The 13,330-nt window shown below is 51.9% G+C and overlaps 1 protein-coding gene across 5 annotated transcripts in view; it reads right to left on the bottom strand.

The window, feature by feature from the left end:
- The window catches only part of KIF13A (kinesin family member 13A), a 2,203,773-nt gene that overhangs the window by 606,057 nt on the left and 1,584,386 nt on the right, over positions 1-13,330 (bottom strand). The window lies entirely within an intron of this gene.

Raw genomic sequence — 13,330 nt, 5'->3', positions numbered from 1 at the left:
CCTTCTTTTCTTTTTGCAGCTCCTCCAGTTCAGAAGTGAACGGGTTTTGATGACTAATATTTTCTCTGGCCATTTTTGATTGGATAGGGGGGACCTTGTCAAATATAGTTGTGAATGTATTATTAAATACCTTCAGCATGTCCTCGGTTTGGTCGGATGCTAAGTATTGGTCAAGATTGTCTCAATTCCCTTCCTGATGTCCAAGGAATTCAATTTCTTTTTTTTTTTTAACTATGTTTATTTTAAACCAGAACACAGATGACAGCAATACAAGGAACTGAAACACGCCTCTCAAACTCCCCGTCCGGTTGTCAACAAAGAGCCAACTAAAGTCCCATCTGTCCATGCCCCCAGCCCAGGCCTCCCCTCAATCCCATGTTCCGTTTTCCTCCTGGTCCAGCCAAGCCCAGAAGACCTCACCACAGGTTGTTCGCCTTCTGAGTGAAGACAACTCCTGGCCTGGGGGGGGTTTGTTGGTTAGAGCCGAAAAGTTTTGGTCATAGTCTAGGAATGGTGCACAAATATCCATGAAATGATGTAGGAGGCCTGCTTTAGCTGCTGATACTTTTTCTGCTATCAGTATGTCCCACATTTTTATCCACCAAAGAGTCATGAAGGGGCCCTCAGTGGTCTTCCAAGTGCGGGAAACTGTGATATTCCCGGCCAGGAGGAATTGGGTCAGTAGCTTGGCTCGCTTTCCGGATCTTGGGTATATCCCCAGGGCAGGGGCTCCTAATAGGATTGGTTCCGGTTCCATTGGAATTGCCACCTGGGTGATGTCCTTTATAGTGGTGATACATTCTGTCCAGAAAGCTTTCACAATTGGGCATGACCACCACATGTGGAAGTATGACCCCGGTTGTCCACATAGGCACCAGCAGCCAGGGTTTAGGGCCCGGTTAATGTGGTGTAGCCTGAGAGGAGGGTAATACCAGTGTAGAAGTACCTTATGGGCGCATTCTCTATTGGTGATGCAAAAGGATGAGGAGTGTGTCAGTGCCCAAGTCTGGTCTTCCAAGGGGTGTCCCAGGTCTGCCTCCCATTGCAACATATATGGGGCCCTTGTGTCTTCCTGCAGAGGTTTATAGTCAAATATCACAGTTGAATGTAGGGGAACTTGTCCACTTCGGTTAGCTGGAAGGCCGTTTTGCATTGTTCAAATGAGCGAGGCTGGTTCCCCTCAAAAGGTTGTCCCAAAGTTTCAAGACCATCCGCAATGCAATTTTTGAAGTTCAGTGGATGGAACCCTGGTGAGAAAGTCGGGTTGTGGAATATTGGAGAGGAGGGACCCAGCCCCCTCGGTATGCTCCTATGCCTCAAGGCCCTGTCCCATGTGTAAGAGTGTGTTTAGTGGAGGACAACATCTTCAAGTACTGGCGCAGTGGGGGAGGGACGTGCAGGAGAAAGCGCAAGGGAAGCGGCAGACGGGATTGTTCTGCCTCCACCCACCTCGGGCGCTCAGAGGACACAACCCTTTTCCGCATGTGTGCCAGCTGTGCTGCCACCTGGTATATACGCAGGTCAGGGACCCCCAACCCGTCTACTTTGGCGCTGCCCATTATCACCCTCTTGCCTTCCTCCCTTTCCAAATGAACCGTAACATTTTCCTCTACAGGCAGCGGAGAGGGGGCAGAGGGATCGTGGTGGGTAGAGAGGAGCAGGCGTACAAGAACCTCAGAAGGAGGTTCATTTTACAGGCGGTAATGAGTCCGATGAGCGAGATTTTTTGCGACCACCATCGGTTCAGGTCCCGCTCAAGCTCTATAAAGAATGGGGGGGAAATGTGCCCGATATAAATCTCTCGAACAAGCGGGAATCTGAACCCCAAGGTAAGGAATGACTTTTTCGCTCCATTGGACCGGACGGAGGGTTTAAAGGAATCCTGTTCCCCCGGCTCCAAGTCTATCCCCAGGGCAAGGGACTTACCGAAATTGATGGCAAAGCCCGCCACTTTCCCAAATCTATCAATCTCAGTGAGAGTAGGCCCTAACGAGCTAGTATCTGTGATGGATAGCAGCACTTCATCTGCATAGAGTATAATTTTGTGCTGAGAGGTGCCAATATGAAGGCCCTTGATCTCTGGTTCCAGCCGAATTCTTTGGGCAAAGGACTCCATAACCAGCGCAAATAGGAGCAGGGAGGGGGGCATCCTTGTCTGGTTCCGCAAGTTAAGGAGATAGGGTTTTATAGGGAGCCATTGACCCGGAGAAGGGTCTTCAGGGATTGATAGTTAGCCAGAACAAGTTTTTGGAAGGTTGGCCCGAAGCGGAAGGCTTCCAGAGTGAAACGCATGAAGGCCCAGTCAACTTTGTCAAACGCCTTGGTCGCGTCCAAGGCCACGAGTGCTAGCTTCCTTGAATGTTGGGTCACGATATCTATTAGGTTTAGGGCTCTGTGGATGTTATCCCGGCTTGACCTATTTTTAATGAAGTCGGTTTGGTCCAGGTTAATTATGACGGGCAGCTCGCCTGCTAGGCGGTTCACCAATATTTTTGAGTAGATGTTAGCGTCAATTTTCAGGAGGGAGATGGTTCTGTAAGAACTATTGTCTCTGGGGTCTTTGCCTGGTTTGACTAAGAGGATAGTGATGGATTCCTGCATAGAGGGGGTAACAGATCCCGATTCGCCAAACAAGTTAAAGAGAGTGACCAGAGGGGTTATCAGTTGGGGACGGAACATTTTGTAGAATTTTGCTGAATATCCATCTGGGGGAGGAGCTCTAGGTTTGAGAGATTTAATAACAGCGTCAACCTCCTCACCTGAGATCTGGCATCGAGGATCTCCCGGACACAGTCTTTGAGCCGAGGAAGTGCTGCATTCTGCAGGTACTCTAACTGTTCTTTCTGGTCCCGCAGTGTTGCAGATATTACCTCGAAAAGGTGTGCTGCCGCCAGCTGAAGTTTTTCCTGTTCAACATATTGGACCTTGCCTTGTTGGTCGCGAAGCCCTATGATCGTGTTTTTCCTCTTCACCTTGGCTAATTTCTCCACCAGCAGTTTGTTCGCCTTGTTGTTTCTGGCGTAGTAGCTTTGTTTGGATTTGGCTAACAGGTGTGCTGTGTTCTCCGCGTAGTGGGCTTCCAGTTTCTTCCGGGCAGCTTGTAAGGCATGTTGGGATTTTGGGGATCAGCCTTTACGTTTATGGTTTGCTTCAGCTCTTTGGACCTGTTCCTCGAGGTTCATCCAGACTTGTCGATTGCGTCTGTGAAATGCCGCCCCATACAGAATCAATTCTCCTCGCACCACATCTTTCATGGCGTCCAAAGTGTTGGCTGGGGAGGTATCTTCATTTGGGTTTTCCTTGAAAAAGTCTTTGATCGTTTTAGCGACCGCGTCTCTCAGTGGCATTTCATTTACAATGGGATCATACAGATTCCATCGGCATCAGGGAAAGGAACTACATTTCTTAAAGTTACAGCCTTTGGCCGATTTCATGTTGGTAGGGCCTTTTTATAATTGGTGTTGGTAAATACATGGTGAAACTAATCAAGTAATGATCAGACCAGATGCATGGTAGAGTAGTAATGTCCCTAGTTACAATGTTCTTAGTAACCAACCAGTCCAGCAAATGGGAGTTCTTGTGGGTTGGATCGTTATTTATAATAATGAATCCATTGTCTGTTTAGGCTGCTTCAAGTATTGTAGCTTCCCTATCCTCAATATCACCCTTCCAACGATGCATAACGGCCAAAAAGAGTGGAAGACTTTGGGCTGTTATGTTCTTTAAGAATTCCCAGGACTTAATTAAATTTGGGCATATTGCGAGGACGACAGTAAACCAATATAATATTGACGCAATGATGGTGAGTTGGTGTCAGTTTAAGTAGAGTCTCGCAGCTTGAGCATGTGAGGTTAGCTGGAAAAAGGCCTAGATTGGATTTAGCTATCCAATCTAGGCCTTTTATGGCCACTCCACCTCCACGCCCTTCTCTGCGATCTACATTGTAGGAAGTATAGCTAGGAGGAGAGGCATCTGATATATGGGACTACTAGTGTCTTGTAACAATGTTTCGGTTATGCACAGTACATCCACTTTGCTATGGACTATGTAGTCATGAATGTCTTTAGAGTGTTTGACTAGGAGCGTGTGTTGATAAGTGCAACTTTTAGAGTTGGTAGAGGGCCAGAACGTTTCTGGGTTTTTTCAACTAATGCTGGCGGCGATAAGTTGTTTCGACCTTCTGAAATTGGGTCAAGTGTAAAGAACAAGTTACTTACCTGTAACTGTTGTTCTCCAGCAAGGGTCTGCCATGGATTCACATGCTCATGAATATTCCCCGTCGTCAGGCTGGGAATCCTCGGTAAAGAAAAAATCAGTATCAGTTTCGTTTCTGATCTGTCTTTCGTAGTAGTAACCAATCACTGATCTCTGCGTCATACTGTCCACAGCCAATGACTGCCCTCTACCTAAGCCCCGCCTCTGGCAGCCATCTTCAGATTTGGCAGCACGTGAAGTGGCAGTATGACCAAGTGAAGAGCCGCACAGGGGAAGGCGGGAGGGTTCGCATGTGAATCCATGCCAGACCCATGCTGGAGAACAACAGATACAGGTAAGTAACTTGTTCCTTCTGCAGCATGGGGTCTGGCATGGATTCACATGCTCATGAATAAAGAATACATAGCAGTACACACATGCACAACCACGGGAGGTGGCAAATGCTCAACATTAAGCATTACATCAAACTCAACATTAAGCAATTCTTACCTCCTCACCAGGCTCACCTTAGGCGAACAGGTTGCGCAGCACTGCTTGGCCGACCCTGGACTCCTCCCTGGAATCCCGATCGACGCAGTAGAATTTAGTGAAGGTGTGCGTTGACCTCCACGTAGCAGCCCTGCAGATGTCCAGCAAGGGCACACCAGATAGGAACGCCGTGGTAGCTGCGATCGCTCTGGTGGAGTGGGCTCTCGGACGGCCAGGCAGCGGTCGGTTTGCCAACCGATGACAGTACATGATACAGCCGGAGAGCCATCTGGAAATGGAAGCCGTCGAGAGAGCCTTCCCCCGATTGACAGGTCCAAAGTTCACAAAGAGTTGTGACGTCTTTCGAAAACACTTCGTGGGGTCCACGTAGAACTTAAGCGCTCTAGCTACATCCAGCGAGTGCAAAGTCTTTTCAGCCGGCGACGAAGGCGACGGGAAGAAAACAGGCAACACCAAGGGTTCGTTGAGATGGCAGTCCGACGGCACCTTGGGCATGAAAGAGGGGTGCGTCCTGAGCACTACCCTCGTGTCGTGAAAAGTCAAGTACGGGGCCTTGCAGGAAAGGGCCTGGATCTCTCCCACCCGTCGTGCGGAGGTGATGGCCACAAGAAACGCTGTTTTCCACGACAAGAACTTCAACGGAGCCGAGTGCAGAGGCTCGAACGGAGGTCCCATGAGCTTGGTCAGCACCACGTTGAGCTCCCACGCCGGGGCTGGAGCCTTCACCGGCGGGAACGATCTGAACAGTCCCTTCATGAACAGTCCCTTCATGAACTCTTTCACCAGACGATGAGACCACAAAGACGTCCGCCCCGTGGTTCTGGTGTATCGGGAGATCGCAGCAAGATGAATCTTGATGGACGCGTGCGCCAGTCCAGCCTTGGCCAGCATCAGTAGGTACGGCAGTACTTGGGGAGCCGTAATCCGTAGAGGGTTAATCTTCTGTGCGTGGCACCAGACAGAGAACCTCTTCCATTTGTGTCCGTAGCATTTAAGAGTTGAGGACGCCCTGGCCTTTGCAAGAACCTCTCTGCAGTCGGCCGGTATGTCGTATCCTCCAAACTCTAACGCTGCAGGAGCCAGGCCTGCAAGCTCAGCGACTTCGGGTCGTGATGGAGGATGGCGCCTCCTTCTCTGGAGAGAAGATCCGTGTCCACTGGCAGCTTGATTGACGGGGACGCTGACAAGTGCAGAAGGTCCGGGAACCATATCTGCCTCGGCCACGCAGGTGCGACGAGGATCATCCTGCATCGTGACCTCTTGAGCTGGTTGATGAGCCGGATCAGCAATGGCAAAGGAGGGAACGCGTATAGAAACAGGCCCTCCCAGGGGAACGAGAAAGCATCGCCCATGCTCCTCGGCTGGGGAAACCTGCTGGCGAACCTCCGGCACTTGGAGTTTGTCGCCGTCGTGAACAGATCGATCTGGGGTGTGCCCCACCGTCGGAAGAGGCGGTCCACTAGATCCTGTCGTAGTTCCCACTCGTGGCACGAGCGTAGCTCTCTGCTGAGCGAGTCGGTGATGGTGTTTTTTATCCCTGCCAGATGAAACGGCACCAGAAACAGCCCTTGGGCGACGGCCCAATGCCACAGATCTTGCGCCTCCTTGGACAGGGCTGGGGACCTGGTTCCGCCCTGTTTCCTGATGTAGAACATGGTGGTGGTGTTGTCGGTGAAGATCCTCACCACCTTGCCCTTGAGGGACGGAAGAAAGGACCTGAGGGCCCAAAACACTGCACGGAGCTCCAGGACGTTGATATGGAGGGACTTCTCTGTCAGAAGCCAAAGGCCTCTCGCGTGCAGCTTTTCGGTGTGCGCTCCCCACCCTTCCAGGGAGGCATCCGTGGTCACTGTCTCCTGGTGGCCGGGGGTCTGTAAGTCCATGCCCACCGTCAGATGCGCGCGAGTGCCCCACCACCGGATCGCTCGTCGGAAACTCTCGTCGAGTGTGATCCTCTCCTCGAAGCTGCCCGTCGTCTGGATCCAGCGCGCGTCCAGGAACTCCTGCAACGGGCGCAACCGGAGCCTGCACATGCGGATGAGGTAAATGCAAGAAGACATCATTCCGAGGAGGGACTTGATGGACCTCACCCTGGCCGCGTCCGCAACCAGCATCCGCTGCACCTTGCCCAAGATGGCCCTCGTCCTTTCCTCCGACGGAGAGGCCAGAAGCGACACTGTGTCGAGCTTCGCTCCCAGAAACAGTGCGTCTTGCGCGGGCACCAGGTGGGACTTGGCGTAGTTTATGGAGAATCCCAGGTCCGTGAATAGTTGGACGGCCCTTGCCGTGTGCTCCACGGCGAGCTCCTTCGTCTTCGCTCGGATGAGCCAGTTGTCCAGGTAGGGGTAGACGTGGATCCCCTCTCGGCGCAGCTGCGCCGCCACCGGTGCGAGGCACTTGGTGAACACCCTGGGTGCCGACCTCAATCCGAAGGGAAGGGCTCTGAACTGGTAGTGACGCCCTTGGACCACGAACCTGAGAAACTTTCGGTGTCCCTTTAGGATGGGAATATGGAAGTAGGCATCCTCCAAATCCAACGACGACAGGAAATCGCCCTCCTCCAGCTGACCCAGGACGTGTTGGAGGGTGACCATCCGGAACTTCTGTGCCTTGATGAATTTGTTCAGTCGTCGTAGGTCCAGGATGGGACGCCATCCTCCCGTCTTCTTCTTGACGAGGAAGTATCTTGAGTAAACTCCGGAGCCCCGAAGCCTCTTTGGGACTGTAACGCTCACCTGATTCCCGTAGAGGCGCCGGTCTTGACTGGGCGTATACCGTATCTTCAAAGGTGATGTGTAACACACGGCTGGCTCTTTGGGCTGGACCTCTGTGCACTGTATGTCTGGCTCGAAGGGTAAGATGTCTGCAGATAGAAAATGTGGGATTAATGAACTGGGTTATTGAATGTCTCTCTCTTCTTCCCTTTCTCTTCTCCTGTAGAACCCCAAAGGTTAACGCTCTCACCTTAGGTAAGTGAACGCCGTGCTCTCCATCTGCCTCGAGGCAGGGTGCTGTAACCAGTTTCTTCACTGGATAAGGGGAGCAGGCCTCTTGACTTCAGAGGACTGCTGTCCGTCGTTTACTGCACGAACGGTAAGTTTCGAGTAATTCTAATGTCTTTAAAGTCTTTAGTAATGATGTCTCTTGTTTTGCAGGGTTCCGGCGATGGCGGATGGCGGGCTGAAGTGAGTTGAAGATGGAGCCCGTGTGATGAATAGAAGCGCCTGGAAGCACGTAAGTAAGCGCTTGTTGCCTGCTTCACGATGCGCTCTAACTGTCTTTTTATTTTGCAGGTACAAGTTCGGGGCGGCTGCAGGGTGCCTGAATACCCACTGGGTTAGATGTGGAAAGGAGTAATGGCACGTGAGTATTAAAGTTCCCCAATGTCTTTAAACGCACCTTCTTTTGTCTTTCAGATGCAGGATGCAGCGCTGAAGGCCTCCGGAGCGTGCGAAGAGTTGGTAAGCTTTTGTCTTTCAGATGCCGGAATGCAGTGTGAAGACCTCCGGAGCGCACGAAGAGTAGGTAAGCCTTTGTCTTTCAGATGCCGGAATGCAGCGCGAGGCGTTGGTGACAGCCGATGGACCAGGTAAGTGAAGAGCTGTCACTGAAGACCGTAATGCTATCCTGTTCTTTCTTGTCTTTATAGGTGTTGCTGAAGACTGGATTCAGAATGGTAAGCCTTTCTCCTTAGGCCCAGGATCAGATGCAGAAGACACAATGAGCGTTCTGCTGCTGAGGATGCAGAATAACGCAAAGCAAGATTCATCCATCGGGTGTGGTTTAAATAGCCTCCTGTAGTGCTTAGGTGTCTCCTTCCACAGCCACGCCTAGGTAAGAAAAGAGTTCCTGCTTTCCAGAAGAGTTCCAGTGTTGTGAATCTAGGGAGTGGCTCCTGCCCCACCCAACAGGAAAAGTAGTTCCAAACAGAAGAGGATCAGAGACTCAACTGGCAGGCAAGTAAGCAGCATGGTCTGCTGCAGGTAAGTCCACCCAAGCATTATGAGCCCGGCGCTTCCAGCGCTGGGACTGGGCATATTTATGAGCCTGGTGCCACTGGCGCCAGGACTGGGTCCAAAAGGTCCCAATTGGGACTGGTTGGCACTCGGAACCTGGGTTATGGATCTGCTTCCAAGGGAGTTGGGAAAACCCTGACCTTTTGGAAGCAGAGATCATGACAGGGACGAGCTCGATGGCGCCCTTCTTGAGCATCGCCTTTACCTCCAAGAGAAGTTGAGGGACTTGATGTTCTTTCCTGGCCACAGGGGGGATGCGCGGGCACCTCTTTAGAAACTCGAGTGCGTGACCATGAGCTAGGGCGTCCAGCACCCAACGGTCGGTGGAGATGGACTCCCACACGCTGACGAAGCTCGCCAGCCGGCCTCCCACCGGGGTGCTTTGGTGGGGGCCCGACCCCACGGCCGGTTCAGTCCTGTTTAGACGAGGCTTTGCCGCCTTGTCCTCCTTGGCGACGACGGCGGGGTCCGCTGACTTGCCTCGTCCCCTGTAAGCTTCCTGTGACGACGAACGGGCCGCTTGATGGTAGGTGGAAAATCTGCCGCTGGAACCTTTGGAGGCACCCTGTTTGTCTCTGCCGCTCCGAAAGGGCGGCCGCCATTGCTGGAGAACCCCAAGAGCAAAGGCCGTCTCCGTGTCCGCCTTGATGGCTTGAAGGGAATCGTCCACTGTTTTCCCAAACAGGTTGTTTCCGTCGAACGGCATGTCCAAGACTCTGGTCTGCACGTCCTGACGGAAGTCAGTAGCCTTGAGCCATCCACGCCGCCTAAGGCACACGCCGTTGCCCAACTGGCGAAATCCAGTCTCAGCGATATCCGTCGCAATCGTAATGGCGCCACCTCTCCTTCCAGCAAGATCTCTAGGGCTTCCGCCCTCTTGTCGTCTGGTAGCAAGTCCAGCATGGGGGCTAGTTTGTACCACAACTCCCTGTCGTAGCGTGCTACGATAGCCAAGGCGTTGGCCGCCTTTATTGTCGTCGCTGCAGACGAGATGACTCTGCGTCCCATCGTATCTAATTTCTTTCCCTCGCCGTCCGGCGGGGAGGTCGATGTAGAGGCCGCGCCCCGACCCCCCCCGCTTTCTTCCTGGCCGCCGCGAACACGACCGAGTCCAGGGTCGGCTGTGCCCGAAGGCACAAGGGGGCCGTGTCCGGGACCCGGTACTTCTTCTCGTACCGATCCCTTCTAGCCGGCGTCGTAGATGGGTTCTTGAGGAGGGCGAGGCCTTCATCCCAAATATCGTCCAGTAGAGGTACAGAGAGGACCGTCTTCCTCTTGGCCTCGCGCCGTTGATAAAGGAAACCTTCCTTCTTCTTCTCTTCCGGGCAGAGCTGGAAAAGCTCGGATGCCCTGGCGATCATGGAGTGAAATGATCCAATCTCGTCGGGCGGAGAAGCCCGGGTGGGAGGTGACGACGGCAGATCCTCGTCGTAAACCTCGTCGTCTGTACCCGTCGCGGCCGTGTCAGTCCCCGTATCATCCCCACGTGTCGTGGACGGGGAGGAGGGCTGAACAGGGAGCGATGGCTGAAAAGGAGGTGGAGGATGAATCCTTCTTCTCTTAGGGGGAGGGCTCCCAGAAGGGCCTGGCTCCGGGTCCCCCGTCGGGAGCGGTTCCTCCGCTGGTGGTAACGGCAGTCTCGTCCTTATCTCCGAGCATAAGGACTGTATAGCCAACAAAATGGCCGCCGAGTTGTCTTGCGGCACTGGTTGAGGGGAGTCCGACGGGCGGTCAGGAGCCCCGTCGGCACCCTTGACGTTATCGTTGTCTCCTACGTCGGGGTCCCTCCCGACGAGCTGGTCTTCTTCCACGCCACCGCCGTGGCTTAAGACTTCGATCAGCTCTTCCTCAGAGGTTGAGGCCGGATCCACGACGACCTCCTGCCCCCCCTTTTTCTTCTCCGCCAGAGGTTTCACGGGGGTCCTGTCGATGGGCATAAAAGAGGACTCCCTCCGAGGTGGCAGGGAGACTCTGAGCCCTGAGGTCGCCACCACTGGTGTAGCCTCCACAGGCTGAGCCAGGGCCGCCGCGACTGTCTCGATAGAGGCCTTGGCCGCATGGATTAAGGCTTTCACCACCTTAGGTGCGCTCACCGCCTTCTCCTTGGGGGGAGGATCACTGCCTCGCTCCCCCTCCGATGGGGCCTTCAAGCTTCCCCGGGTGCTTGGCCTTCCTCTTACCCGAGCCAGAGCGTTGGCTCGTGGTTGATGGCGCCGGGGAGGATGCCGTAGAACCCGACCGTTCGGCGCTCCCGGTGCGGACTCGCGGTGCACCGGGAGTTTATTTAATTAATATTAATTCACCGGTTGGTATTTTATGCCAAGACTCGATTCTAAAATGGCGTTTGTGTTCTCTTCTGTGACTCCAACCCAAGTCGAGCCCTTTGTTCCACTTTTTGGCGGGCTTCTCCACAGAAGCCTCCAAAAGTGGTGCCACTCTGTCTGGGTACCACAGAGTGTGTGGGAGGGGGTTTAGGCACCCTGGACAGAGTTACCTTGGTAACTCAAGTCGCACTCTTGTGTGATTGGCCCAAGTGGTGAGCCGGCCAGCTCACCACTTAGCATGTTTGAGTGACAGCTAGGCTGAGTGAATGGGGTTTTCTGCATAAAAGCAGGGCTTTGGGGACTGGAACTTCAGAAGTCGCCACAGGACCTGAGAATCCGACGAGGGAGAAGCTGAGCCGACCTACCACGACGACACCACCGGTGGAGCCCTGCAGAACCGACTCACCATTTCCCGACGACAGAGAAGATCTCCCGGCTGGAGAGGCTTCTTCCCCTGACTGGTGGGCACAACCAGTTTACCTTTCTTTCTTCGCACCCCAACCCGGTTTGTGGTCGAACTGCCCGTGCCAAGCACCCCGGCAGCCGGATAGCCACTCACCACTGAACCGAGAATCACCGGACCGCTCCTTGTACCTGAGAAACTCTGCGGCTGGTTTCTTCCCTGGAAGTGCAACGGACTCCTGTCTTCCTCCACGACGAGATCCTCTCTTCCCCCGGACGAAGCACCAACTTGCATCCGCTGCCAGGAACAACTGCCCCCGCTGGAGCGTTCTCACCACTTTAAGGTACCGTGTCCGCCAGGCCTCCCTTTCTAAAGATTGCAACAAGGTAATAATAACTCCTTAACCTTATGGACTGGGCTGGCCGCCTTGACCCTCTAACTGGTCCCTTTCTCTGATCCAACTCCTTTTTGAACCATTACAAGACTTTTGTGCACTGCAACCGTGTGACCTTGGACACATTTCATTTCGATCCTCTTAAAGCGGATCCGGCCTACTGACTCTGAATTCACGGTTTTACTTTGCCTTCCCCTCTTGTCCTGTTCTTGTAAAAGTGTTGGGATCTGTTTCAAGTTGTACTCTGCTTTTCTCTCCCTTTTAAAAACGAATTATTAGAGTGCCATCTACGTCAAACGCTCACTGCTGTCTGAAAATAAGTGGGGCTTTACTTAAGACTTTCCTAATATTCTTTTAAGGGAGTGTATATCTTTTAGTGACTGTGTTTTTGAATTGCTCACTATTAGTGACTGTGTTTTTCTAGATATGGTTTTAAATAAATAATTATATCTCTTTTACACCAAGCCCTGGTCAGTGTTTACTTGTTCTATTGTGTGCTCTTGACCTATTGTGAATACTCTGTATACTGCCTAACTCTTCTTGAGGGAAGTCTGACTGCTCAGCCACAGCTACCAAGTGAATCTGTGTGGTACAGACTGCTACCAAGTGGGTTTACTGCCAAACACCTGTAGTCCTAAATCTTTTGCAGTGGTCCCAGAGGGAACTGCACAGGTTTCTGCCTAACACTGGTGGCAGGGGTGGGATTTGTATTGAGTATACACTTACCTGCAACCACTGGCTTTTCCAACTCCCGTTTGAGAATCAAATAGTAAACACTCCTGACTCTCTACAAAGTGAATCGCGTGGAACTGGTAATTGTTTTGGAAACTAGGCCCCATTTTCTAGCAGGGCAGGACTGTTTAAGACCTAGGGAAGTGAATCTAGGATCTATTGTGGGTGTTCTGCAACAATTTACTTTACTCTGCTATTTTTTCTTTCATTATTGCTTTACAATATCCGGTTGCCTAAAGTGTTGCTTTTAACACGGCTTACAATTACCTAAATGTGTTCTGCTAAAAGAACCCCCAAACAGTGAATGTATAAATGTGTGAGAGTAATAGTTGTGTGATAATACTTACCCACGGTTTTCATTGCTTAGAGTGTATTCAGTTGCCTAATAAATAATTGCATATTTTTGTATGTCTTCTGTCTAACTTGAATTGTTAGTGCTCTGTATGACTCATTGCATTCCTAGGCCAATCTCACACCATCCTGCTGAGTCTAAACCTTACTGCTCTGCTACCATTCCTTGATTAAGTTTGGCTAGACATCAGTGTCTTCTCCCTGTTTACTAGAATAGGGTGGCCTCTCAGTTGACTTTGAAAATCCATCTTAAAAATGATGATGATTATGATTCCTGTCCTGCGCTTTAAAAATTTAGATAATTCTAATGTCAATAACTGTTGCTCACTGAAGGCTCTATAGACATGCCCTTCGACAGGTACACAGTTTGAACATTTCTGATATGCTGTTAAAATAAATAAACTTG

The sequence above is a fragment of the Ambystoma mexicanum genome, chromosome 5p (assembly GCF_040938575.1).
Source record: "Ambystoma mexicanum isolate Mex_15411 chromosome 5p, UKY_AmexF1_1, whole genome shotgun sequence".
Lineage (NCBI taxonomy): Eukaryota > Metazoa > Chordata > Amphibia > Caudata > Ambystomatidae > Ambystoma > Ambystoma mexicanum.
This window is presented reverse-complemented; position numbering and strand designations above follow the sequence as displayed.